Source organism: Panulirus ornatus, chromosome 64, assembly GCF_036320965.1.
Source record: "Panulirus ornatus isolate Po-2019 chromosome 64, ASM3632096v1, whole genome shotgun sequence".
NCBI classification, from domain to species: Eukaryota; Metazoa; Arthropoda; class Malacostraca; order Decapoda; family Palinuridae; genus Panulirus; species Panulirus ornatus.
This window is the reverse complement of record NC_092287.1, coordinates 855325-868897: the sequence shown is the minus strand read 5'-3', so window position 1 is coordinate 868897 and position 13573 is coordinate 855325. Positions and strand designations below refer to the sequence as shown.

At 38.3% G+C, this 13573-nt stretch overlaps 1 protein-coding gene across 11 annotated transcripts in view; it reads right to left on the bottom strand.

The window, feature by feature from the left end:
- LOC139746214 (octopamine receptor beta-2R-like) overlaps positions 1-13573 on the bottom strand; it is a 413324-nt gene that overhangs the window by 203204 nt on the left and 196547 nt on the right. For 8 of the 11 annotated variants that reach the window (XR_011712112.1, XR_011712110.1, XR_011712107.1 and 5 more), the window contains one exon: positions 11214-11234. The gene's annotated coding sequence lies outside the window, so the exon portion shown is untranslated. Of the gene's footprint in view, positions 1-11213; positions 11235-11625; positions 11759-13573 lie in introns of those variants that run through there. The other 3 variants (XR_011712113.1, XR_011712111.1, XM_071657179.1) reach the window with 2 other exon arrangements.

The window sequence follows — 13573 nt, the reverse complement described above, 5'->3', positions numbered from 1 at the left end:
CACACACCATTATCAGTGAGGGATGTGAAGAGTGTGTCGACATAATGAGAAGCATCGCTGCCGTAAATCATACCAGGAGGACGTATGTGTTTTACTATGGTTGAGTAAATCTCACAGGCGGCGAGAGAGAGAGAGAGAGAGAGAGAGAGAGAGAGAGAGAGAGAGAGAGAGAGAGAGAGAGAGAGAGAGAGAGAGAGAGAGAGAGAGAGAGGTTTCTAGCGTTAGCCTAAGGTCCCACAACGCTTCCCGCCACTCAGTGTCAAGTGTTAATTCCATTTACCTCACCGTATTATGATCAACATGCCTCATCCTCACCAGTTTGTGTGTGTGTCTGTGTGTGTGTGTGTGTGTGTGTGTGTGTGTGTGTGTGTGTGTGTGTAAACCCTCAACTGAACATGGTAACAACACTGAGAGACCTGACACGTTTGTTGTCGTGTCCAGTGTTCAGTTGACCGTCTTTCGTCTGGAGGTTCATTTAGAGTCATGAGGTAGTGGAGTGTGGACAGCTAGGCCATCCCTCACTCTCCCTCCTCCACTCAACCCTTCCCCAAAACATGTCTTCCTCTTATTTCTCTACACATCCTGAACATTTTTTTCTTACTTTTGCTTTCATTGTTTTCATCGTAGCTTCTGTTATATAAGACTATTTTGACACTAGACTTTTCATTCCAGTCATAATTCATAGTAAGTCGTTGTTGTTGAAATCATATAATAAGAAATTTTATACACACTCCATATTCTCGCTTGATAAATGTCTCATACTGTATTCGAAAATACAGTATTATACAATACTGTATTGCTTTATGAATGGTTGCATGACGCCACTGGAAATATTTTCATCCCTTACTGAGTTGTTTGGCTCGTGCAGCGTGTCTCTGGACCCCACGGACTTCCCTCCCTTACCTCAGCCATATCTCCCGCTATCTACCAGGTTTCCAGAGTTTTTCAAAACTCCGTCAGAATGTTTTCCCCGACCTCGCCAACCATTGCGATTTCACTCCATCCGTTACATCAAGTCCGAAACATTTGCTTTATATTTCCTGGTGTTCACGTCCAACTTCTGTTTAACTTAAGTCTGCTTTGATATAGCAAGGTCACATATAGTTCTGATTTGAACTTTACCTAAGCAGTTACATGACTCTTTCTAACTATAGAGACCAAGAAACATTACCATGGGCCTTCTGAATCTTTCAGGTTGCGCCCCAAGATGAGACTGTCTCCACGAAAATGACTTTTGACGACTCGTGGCTCAACCATCAACAGATGCAGTCCGCTAAAACTGTATCAATATATATATATATATATATATATATATATATATATATATATATATATATATATATATATATATAGTGTCAGGCAGGTGTTGAAATTTGTGCCTTGTCCACGACTGTTGGTGTGGAGGCGACCAAGCAAGCAGCTGGTCCATATACGTACCTCAGAAGGTTCATCAGCGTCGGGTTGGCTGGCCGGTAAGACCTTCCATTGTCCTCTGATTCTGACACAGAGCATAAGTGGGCACTCAGGGACCTCAGTGGTCACGTATAGACCCACTCTAGTTAAAGTCCTCGTGGGACAGGAGTGTCCGTCAAGTATTCTTATATATATATATATATATATATATATATATATATATATATATATATATATATATATATATATATATATACACACACATATATATACTGTTGGTTGCTCTGAGTGTTCTATGTTAGCAATTAAGAAAACTTAAGGTGTTGGCGTTTTAGAGTCTGTAGGCACAAATACTCAGGTGTGTCTATATTCGGCTATGGCGCAAGAAAGAAGGTCGTAAACTTTCCTTTGTAGATGATGGAGGGGTAAGTTGCCGTCATGGTAGCAATACATGCATCGTCCCAGGTACTTCAGGTGACATCCTTCATATACTCATAGATCAGTGCATGATCCATAGTGGAGGTCTGGTTATACGATGCTCAAAAGATGTCCTCCACACTTTGGCATTACCTGACCTTATCATGTGTAGAGGCAATTGTGTTTGAACATACTAATGAAGAGCAAGTTCTGATCACCTTATGGTAGCGTTGCATCCAGTGTGTAAGGAGGTGACCTGTCTGATCCCAGGAACACGTCCGCCACACTCCGCGACCTTTGGATTCACTTCTTTCCATTCATACTGCCTCAGTATTTACCCAGCTCTGGTCGATACTTTATCAGAAGCATTAAACAAGGTAGGACGACAACGCCTCAAACTCATCACTACGTTATAGCTCCCATACGAGATGCTAAACAACGTAGGCCCACAGAACCTCCTCCGGGGGTATGCCACACTCACCGACCGACACAACCACCCCCAATATTCTGTAAATGAAATTTTTATGCATGAGCTCCGTGTAGAGACTGTGATCTAGTTATGCAAAGCTTTATTTGCGGCCATTCTATGCAAATACTGTTTATATTCAGTTAAAGTTATTTACTCGTTGAAACGCAGGTTTAGTTATACTGTGCAATTGCATAAAAGTACATATAAAAGTACTGTAAAAGGAGACTAATCATAAGTACTCGACTGTACCCAGGACCGGTGACCCACCAGGCTGTCACTGGCGACATCCAGCAGTGACGACATTAAATATGTACGCCCCATCTTGCCAAAACACTAGACTGTTCACAACCCAAGGAAGAGAAATGATTTAACTGAAAACGATTCGTAAAACACATACCGTCTAGCTGATACGGCACATCCCTGGTCGTGGAGCTTTGCCTTTCCTAAGCAGCCTTTAATATTACTGTACGTTGGAACTGTGTTTATACGCTTATTGTCTTGCTTCTTATTTTCCAAAAATATGATACCAGCTAAGCTTTGTGTCCGCCCAGCCATCAGATCTGAGTGAACAGGGTATAGGCTACTATGAATAAAGAATATACCTTATAAACTCGTTTATAAATGTACCTCGTGTATAGGTCGACCCAAGTTTTTATGGGTAATGGTACAACAAATTAAGGTAATAAGCACCATATTTTATGGCATATAAAACTCACTTAAGAACATCCTCACTAAAGTAAACATTCTACATCCTGTAACCTGAGGGTCGCCGAGCCTTAATCACCGAGAGCCGAAGGCAGATTGTTTCCCATTTGTTATCACGGAATTTTACACTGAAACGCGGAAAGTTTCAGCAAAAATACTGTATATTTCCATTCAAGTATTTTTCAAATCAATTAGAATAGAAAATCATTGTAATACAATAGTTTTTTTTTTAACTGAAAATCACTCGGAAAGTGATTACGGTAACATTTTTGAAACAACGAAAGAAAACGAAAGTTGATTGTTTTCGTCATGATGTTATCCCACTTCTTACTGTAATACGTATGATATTTCAGCAAAAGTATTACAATTCCGTGAATGTATTATATCAAGTAAAGTATTAATAGAATATCGTTGTAATATAACGGTATTCTAACCGAAGACTATTAGAAATACGAGAAACATCTCTCTAAGATCGGAAGGTTATAAGGTAAAGTGTTTGGTTTTCGTCATGTATTTTACATCGAACAAAATGCTGTTCCAGGAAAACTACTAGTCATTTCTGATAATGTATTTGATATGCACTGATAAAGTCAAATATACTCGTAGTGTAAAAGTTTTTTAAATGTTCTTCTCGACTAAGACAACCCACAGAGGATTTTCGCAGCGAGAGACGATCTTTACGTTATTTACCGTAATTCCTGCCTCCTACCCGGCTTCTCCCTGAGACCTGACGATCCCCCAGGGTCTGGTGCAGGGAGACCAAACGTTAGTCAGAGGTCCCGACACGCCCTAAGGGTCATTACTCTGACAACATAACGCATCAGCAAGAGTACCTGACACTCCCTCAGGGTCTTATACTTGGTGCTTATATCAGCAGAAGGACATGACATTCCCTTGGGGCCTTATCCTAGATGGTGACGTCAGAAGAAGGACCTAATATTTCCACAGGGCTTTACCCTGAATGGTCACATCAACAGAAGGACCTGACATTCCCTCAGGGCGTTATCTAAAATGAATCTCACTTCAGCTTTTACTCAGGATGAATCGCACGAGTCGTTTGATGAGTGCCATGAGTCACATGATGATGAGGGAGACACGTTACACTGTGTCACCAGCTGCCAGACAGCTGGTTGACATTACCCAGTGATGGAGATGTTACGGGCCTCCTCTGCGTTCCTTCAACCATCTGTCACCGTCATGTGGCACAGGCCTCGATGACGACACCTGCAGCCTTCATGGGGTAACAGTACCGTCCTAGCAGCAGAGACTCCGACCACCGCCTGCCCCTCACCATCCTCATCATGACGCTAACACCAGTTAGAACTGTTCTTCTATACTATCCAAAATATGTTTGTGATATATAGGTGTTACCGGACTCCACCTGCGTGAGGTGTGGGAAGTCACCTCTAGCGAGGCTGCAACACTGCTGGTACAGTCTCGTCAAAGAACTTATCACTCCAAAGGGGTCCAACTTTCCCTGCTACTGGATGTAACGAACCCTTGGGCTGCGGAAGACTCTGGAAAGAGTCTTGGGATAAATGTGAATTATATATATATATATATATATATATATATATATATATATATATATATATATATATATATATATATATATATATATATATATACCAGTGGAGGATTTAACTGGGGGGGTATGGGGTATTCAGTATCATGAGTGGAAATGGTGAGTGGTTAGTGGTGTTGTGTGCTGAGAAAGGGTTGGTGATTGTGAATACCTAATTGAAAAGGAGGGACATACTCAAGTATGCGTATGTAAGTAGGAAAGATGGTCACGGGACATTTTCGGATTACATATAAGGCTTGTAAAAGAGAGACTTTTAGATGTAAATGTGCTGAGAGGTGGGATGTCTAACCACTATCTTGTGGAGGCAAGGGTGAAGATCTTAGAGGTTTGAGGAAAAGAGGAAACAATATGTGTCAGAGGTGGAGGGAACACGAAGACCAAGGAGAACAAAATGGAAGTGGAAGGATAAAGTGGAAAAGCTTTTAAGCGACCGGGGCCTGAACATGCAGGAGGGTGAAAGGCGTGCGCGGGATAGAATGAATTGGAAAGATTTGGTATGCAGGGGTCAATATGATTTCAATGGACTGAACCAGGGCATGTAAAGCATCTGTGGTAAACCACGGAAAGGTCTGTGGGGCCTGGATGTGGATAATGAGCTGCGGTTTTGGTGCATTACACATGACAGCTAGAGATTGACGTGAGCGGATGCTGCCTGTCTTCGTCTGTTTCTGTCGGTATCCGGATAACAAGCAGTTGGTATCCACCAATAACCTCTCGCACGTCTAGTTATCATTATCGTCTTCAAACAAAAGCTGGGAGGGGGAGCGTCCGTTGGATCAATACAGGCTGTAATAGCAAACATTTTGGGTAAAAATATCATTGGTAATGTTAAGGTTGTAAACACAGTGTAAGCAGCGGGTGCCGGTGGTTGTGGCGGGAGGGGTTGTGATGAATATGGTGGCTATAGTAGTTAGTGATGGTTATGTGGTTGTAGTGGTGTTCGTGGAGGTGATGTTTGCGGGGGTGGATGTGGTTGTGGTGGAGATGGTGGTTGTGGTGGTGGTTATGGCGAAGGTTATGGTGGTTGTTGCGGTGGTTGTTGTTGTGGTGGTGGTTGTGGTGATGGTTGTGGTGGAGGTGAAGGCTGTGGTGGAGGTGGTGGTGGTGGCGATGGTTTTTGTGTTGGTTGTGGTGGAGGGAGGGAGGTGCTGGTCTATATTCGTGGGTTACGTCCATCATGCCTGCCCTACAATTGGTACTGGTGAAGGCAGTAATTACCCTGGATCGTTGTGGCAGGTCTGACTTTGAGGTAGGCAGCTTAGCCCGGCCAAGGTCGACCTCTGCCCAGCAACGCTTGTTCCTCCTGACCTGATGCTTAACGTGTGAGTGTGTCATGACCTCCCTGCACAGTACGGCTCCCAACTTTACATTATGAAGGAATTCAAATATATTGACTAGGTTCGTGGGTTACCCATCTCCTGAACTCTCTCTGTTATCATACAGCTTCATAAGTTACAGTAAGGTATCCGCATTAACAGTTTGTTGACTCAGTTATTTCATTCACCCACCTATCGTACCACAGAATTTCTTTTTAATGTTTTTTAAGCGAGATTTTCCTTAATGTCTTGATCGAACTTTGCATCTTTCGAACGGGTCACTTGTGACGTCATCAAACTGGATTACAAACTAAAATGTTTTGATCAGATCACGCTTCCCTCTTCTTTCTTCCGTAGTGGACAATTTTAGGGCTTCTCATTTTCACTCGTGTATCTAAATTCTGGTGTCACCTTTGTTGCTCTCGTCTGGACCTTATCAATAGTTCGTAGTGTTTCTGCACGCCTTTAATGACCCAACACATTTTCAGAAGACTTCTCTAACGTCATGACTCCATTGTGTCTGCCACTGAGGCAATTTTCTGTCTGTCAGAGGATCTTGCCTGACGATCCACCTTCTCTACCATCGTCCTGCATGATACACTGGCACTCCAGCAACACACAATCTTCACTTGGAACCATTCGCCTCTCTCTTCCTACCTGTACACTATCCTTAAACCCTTCATAAAAACTGCTTCTAACAGTTTACAGTCTGCACCACCACATGATCTTAATACCTTACACAGATCATCTCTATCAACCCTATCATATGCCTTCTGTAGATCCATCAATGCCTAGTACATATCCCTCTCAAGGAATATAGATAGATACATGCATAGACAGAAAGACAGACAGACAAATAAACAGACGAACAGATATCTGTAATTAGAAAGATAGATAAAGATGCACATAGATATATAGAAAGACAGATATATACTTATATGTTTGAAAATTCCTCAAAAGACTTATCTAAGAAAATGTTTATGTAGGGAGACTTTACCTCCCCGCCTGCAACGCTGCAGACTCTCTGCTGTCTATATTTTGGAGGCATCTTGTAAACTGAATGCAACACACACACACACACACACACACACACACACACAATTTCTCTCATGATGACGTGCTATGTTTTCGTAGTGTATGACATCATTAGTAGTTCCACCTAGCAGCTGTACGGTTGTTTGAATGTTTTTTTTTTTCATACAAGTTTATGGGTGACTTCATGCGCAAATGAATTAATTTGGGGCTTACAGAATGACTATTAATTACCTCACAATATTTGTGTGAACAATGGCACGCACATCAGAGTAATCAACATATTTCTCGCTGTAACGAGCGTGGTATACGAACTACATACAGTCATGGATATACTTTAACGTGTATGTTTTTGATAGATAAGTTAACAATATGAAAATAAGCGATACTCTATCAGAAACATTTTGTTATGAGACGGAGGAGTTAACTTGAATCCAGCTGGTGTGGTGCATGTTCTGTGATGGTTCATACATCTCGTCTCCAACATTTACTCTCATCTGTGAAAGTCAACCCGGCAGACCAACTTCGTTTCTTTACACTGTACCTCCTCCGTCCTGCTGCCCCACACTGGTGTATACCTTGCAGGAAATCACTGACAGCCAGGGAGAGTGGAGGAGGGGGAGCGAGTCTGGCCAGACTTCATACCACTTTAGCTAAATGTACACACGTCATGCTCTGGGCTCGCTATCCCTTTCTTGACAACACCTTCACATCATCTCTTACATTCCATCGTTACGAGTAAGTGACTAGTTAGTTACCAGGTACTGTGCTAGTTGGAACAACACATTGAACTGCGGCCTCACAGTTCCTCTCTCTACAAACTTATTCTAGTGTGAACTGAAATGATTCTATCATCAAACCAAACCACACGTTACGACACCAGATGTTCACATCTGCTAAGATAAGATCAAGGCTTGCGGTCTGGGCCCCATCCTCGGTGGTTATATCTTCTACAACCGCAGTAATGGTTGGACTTGACCTTTATCCTCTAAAATCATCACATTTCTGGTTATTACTATCATCATTATCATTACTATTATCATTATAATCATTGTCATTAATATTATCATTATTATCATTATAATCATTACTATTATCATTATAATCATTGTCATTAATATTATCATTATTATCATCATTATCATTACTATTATCATTATAATCATTGTCATTAATATTATCATTATTATCATCATTATCATTACTATTATCATTATAATCATTGTCATTAATATTATTATTATTATCAATATTATAATCATTACTATCATCATTACTATTATTATCATTATCATTATTATTATTATTATTATCATTATTATCATCATTACTATCATCATTATCATTACTATTATCATTATAATCATTGTCATTAATATTATCATTATTATCAATATTATAATCATTACTATCATCATTATCATTACTATTATCATTATAATCATTGTCATTAATATTATCATTATTATCAATATTATAATCATTACTATCATCATTATCATTACTATTATCATTATAATCATTGTCATTAATATTATCATTATTATCATCATTATCATTACTATTATCATTATAATCATTGTCATTAATATTATCATTATTATCAATATTATAATCATTACTATCATCATTATCATTACTATTATCATTATAATCATTGTCATTAATATTATCATTATTATCATCATTATCATTACTATTATCATTATAATCATTGTCATTAATATTATCATTATTATCATCATTATCATTACTATTATCATTATAATCATTGTCATTAATATTATCATTATTATCAATATTATAATCATTACTATCATCATTATCATTACTATTATCATTATAATCATTGTCATTAATATTATCATTATTATCATCATTATCATTACTATTATCATTATAATCATTGTCATTAATATTATCATTATTATCATCATTATCATTACTATTATCATTATAATCATTGTCATTAATATTATCATTATTATCAATATTATAATCATTACTATCATCATTATCATTACTATTATCATTATAATCATTGTCATTAATATTATCATTATTATCAATATTATAATCATTACTATCATCATTATCATTACTATTATCATTATAATCATTGTCATTAATATTATCATTATTATCAATATTATAATCATTACTATCATCATTATCATTACTATTATCATTATAATCATTGTCATTAATATTATCATTATTATCATCATTATCATTACTATTATCATTATAATCATTGTCATTAATATTATCATTATTATCATCATTATCATTACTATTATCATTATAATCATTGTCATTAATATTATCATTATTATCATCATTATCATTACTATTATCATTATAATCATTGTCATTAATATTATCATTATTATCATCATTATCATTACTATTATCATTATAATCATTGTCATTAATATTATCATTATTATCATCATTATCATTACTATTATCATTATAATCATTGTCATTAATATTATCATTATTATCATCATTATCATTACTATTATCATTATAATCATTGTCATTAATATTATCATTATTATCATCATTATCATTACTATTATCATTATAATCATTGTCATTAATATTATCATTATTATCATCATTATCATTACTATTATCATTATAATCATTGTCATTAATATTATCATTATTATCAATATTATAATCATTACTATCATCATTATCATTACTATTATCATTATAATCATTGTCATTAATATTATCATTATTATCATCATTATCATTACTATTATCATTATAATCATTGTCATTAATATTATCATTATTATCATCATTATCATTACTATTATCATTATAATCATTGTCATTAATATTATCATTATTATCATCATTATCATTACTATTATCATTATAATCATTGTCATTAATATTATCATTATTATCATCATTATCATTACTATTATCATTATAATCATTGTCATTAATATTATTATTATTATCAATATTATAATCATTACTATCATCATTACTATTATTATCATTATCATTATTATTATTATTATTACCATTATCATCATCATTATCATTATTATTATCATTATAATCATTGTCATTAATATTATCATTATTATCATCATTATTATCATTATTATCATCATTATCATTTCTTTAATTTATATCAGTATTTAGGGATAGAAGTAACAGTACTACTACTGCTACTGTTACTAGTAGTGGTGGTAGTAGTAGTAGTAATAGCAGTAGCAGTCACCACAATGGGTTTTCTAACACTTATCTGTTGCAATATCAATTAAAATGTATTTTTATTCCCCTTCACTTCCCTTTACCCTCACTCTCTTCACTACACCAAACTTTATCCTCTCTTGCCGTCCGTCCACGCCACACACCCTCCTTCATAACCACACTTCATATCTACATATTTCCCAACAGCTCTTTTACTTATATTTTTACAAATCATTCTTCCTGAACAAACACGTCCATCCATCTTCCATAATTCCGTGCAGTAGAAGGTGATTGCACTCGTCAGGTGATTACCTTGTTGTGTTCATCACATTCCTTAACCCACAGTTGGACAACTGGAAATGTGATGAACACAACACAACATATGTGGCACGTGCAGCACCTTATACACGTATGATTATGTACCATTACCGGTTATACTGTGAGTATACTGTAAATATACTGTGAGTATACTGTGAGTATACTGTAAATATACTGTTGGGCGATATGTGGAAATATCGTAAACCTTCAGTGATTAACGTTAGTGATAAGGGCTCCAAGTTCTGAAGATCCTGAGAATTACAGTGATTGTAACTGCTATCAGGAAGTTGTTTACTGTATACACTTGGTGTTTCTTGAACAAACATACACTCCAAGTTATTGCAAATACACTCTTCCTCATGGACGCAATTACTTCAAGTTAAAAGCAATCTCTGTCTCATTTCATCCCATGTTTTCCTCTCTCCCTTGCCTCTTTCTTTATCTTTATCTTCATCTGTTTCTCTATCTTTCTACCCATTTTTCTGCGTTTCATGAAACACAAAGTCTTAAAGTTTGTGATCTCGTCACCCTTACACTTCTCTCTTCCATTGTAGAAAATTTTAAGGCCTCCAGCCTTTACATGTAATTCACCTCTCTTAATTCGTGTGTGTGTGTGTGTGTGTGTGTGTGTGTGTGTGTGTGTGTGTGTGTGTGTGTGTGTGTGTGTGTGTAATCCCTTCGTACACTTGTACACATCAGTACATCTAGTTACATCATATTATCGTGTACTCACCATCCACTGTAGACGCGCCAACTGTAATAAGAAAAATAAAGAAAGTTAGCATTATTTCCAGTTATCGTCAACTTATCTAGAGATAAACATTATATACAGTTTAACAGAGATAATAATTTCTCTTCAAAAGGCATCCACATTCGAATTCTGTCGGAAACCTGAACTAACAACTGACGATTCGTTAATATAACAATATGATCAGGGAATTCAACACCATCTTCCTAGTCTCAGAATACCGAATTCCCACACGGGATTTGCATATCTTTCTACACAGAACTATACTGCAGTGGGACGGGTCATTCATGATGCTGTACAGTAAAATGTACTGTAGGCTATCACCTGTAGAGGTTTCGGTAGACAGACTGAACACAACTGAACAATATGAAGCCCCGACACACGAAGCTGTACCAACCCTTCTCTCTCTGTTCCTGCTTTCTGACTGGAAGCGCCACACGTTCCTGGTCGAAGCTGTTCTGAGCCCTGTGTCTCGACTGTTAAAGGAGAGTTCTCTACTCTGTCAGTATGTCCCACGACCGCCGCTTGTGACTGTGCAGAAAGAAACGTTAAGTAGTGGCTTGTACGTATGTGTTTGTACATATCATACAAATGTTCAAATCACGTTCGTGGGTTATGTATAACCAGCTGGCTACTGTGGTCCGTGCCTTACCTTGAAAAAGAAAACACGAAGACGTACCAACATAAATCAACATCCTCTTCTGTGCACGGGAGGGAAGAAGAGGGGGGGGAGGTGCTACGGAGGAGGAATCCAATTACCTCATGTGTTGCCACACACACACACACACACACACACACACCTGACCTTGATATCCGGCACGTGTCAGGACCAAAAGGAGTTAGCCATTATTCATGTAACACAAGACGCACTCACAATCAGGGAGGGAATTGTGAGAGTCGGAGGTGATGCGGAGTTGACACAATACTGTCGAAGGTCGCACGATGAACCGATACAGAGATCGATCTTAAGAACTGAATTTAGACGAGGATTACTTATTGCCATGGTGGGGGACACCACTGCCTCAGCTCGACATCAGGAGTAAGACATCGTGACAAGCACAAGGAGGACCCTGGGTCGGGAAATCACAACTGATGCTTTAGCTTGACTCATACGTCGGCGGGAGCGTGTGGCATGATATGAACCACCACATCATCTCGTCCACACTCAGCGTCGGCACGAACTCAGAACAAGCACACAATGGGCAGATACTCCCTACCTACATACGGTAAGTGAGGGAGGTTCAAGGTAGCCGGGTGCGATCATGTGATGATGTAACCTGCAGTCATCACACCATCACTAGTTTTCGTGCGGGATTTAAACAAGCGGCTAATAATGTATACATCTCTGATCACCACAGGAGACTAACAAACTTCGGAAGTAATTCTAAAGTGTAAATGTATATTTAGGTAAATGAAACAACGTAATTAACTATGAATATGTCAATAAAAGGTAATTACGTGAAAACAGGAACTATGGGTAGTGGGTGAGGGTCATAAGTCTCGTCTACACCTATACTGAGAGCATTACGCCTCGATCTGTAGGTGTGGCAATGGACCACACAAGTCACGTTACCTCGCACGTTCACCATCCTGGCTCCTCAAGCCACCTCCTCAATGCACCTTTCGCGACTCCGTTCTCTGAGCTCTGCACGTTAACTATACCAATATACAGTTACCACATGAGTTACCTTAGCTCTTTACATCATACAGATTATTTACGTCTCTTGTGTATCCTCCATTTCATCATGGCAAATATTCTTTTTTTTTTTCAATCATGAGCGTTTTTTGCGATTATCCGGGATTTAATGAGAGGCTTCTTTCGACACCAACACACGACTGGTCCCAACACACTCAGGAGAGGGACAAACTGACGAGCCACATACACTCGCGACGAAGCCTCACTCAACACGAAGACGCACGCAAGAGAGACACTTGAGGATGATCGTGTTGAGCATGTGAGCGGCTGACGACGTTACTGGACGTTGTCCGCCGGAGATGGATGTCTACCAACGTCATACAGCAACCCTAACAACAAGAACAACTGAGTTTTCGATGAGGCCGGTGTTGTTGGAAATATATACACCTTCCACCAGCTGGGTTGTAACAACTTATGTTGCTACGTCATCACATTTCCTTGTGTCGCGTCGTGTTCGATGTTGATCCAGGAAATGACGACATACGTCAACTAACTCCCATATGAGAGTCTTATACCGCTGTAACTACGTCGCTTGAGAACAGCAGAGAACTCTTGTATCCCACGTGTGGACCTAGAGAACAACTGCTGTATCCCACGTGTGGACGTAGAGAACAAGAGAGAACTCATCGACATCGCTTCTACGTCTTGA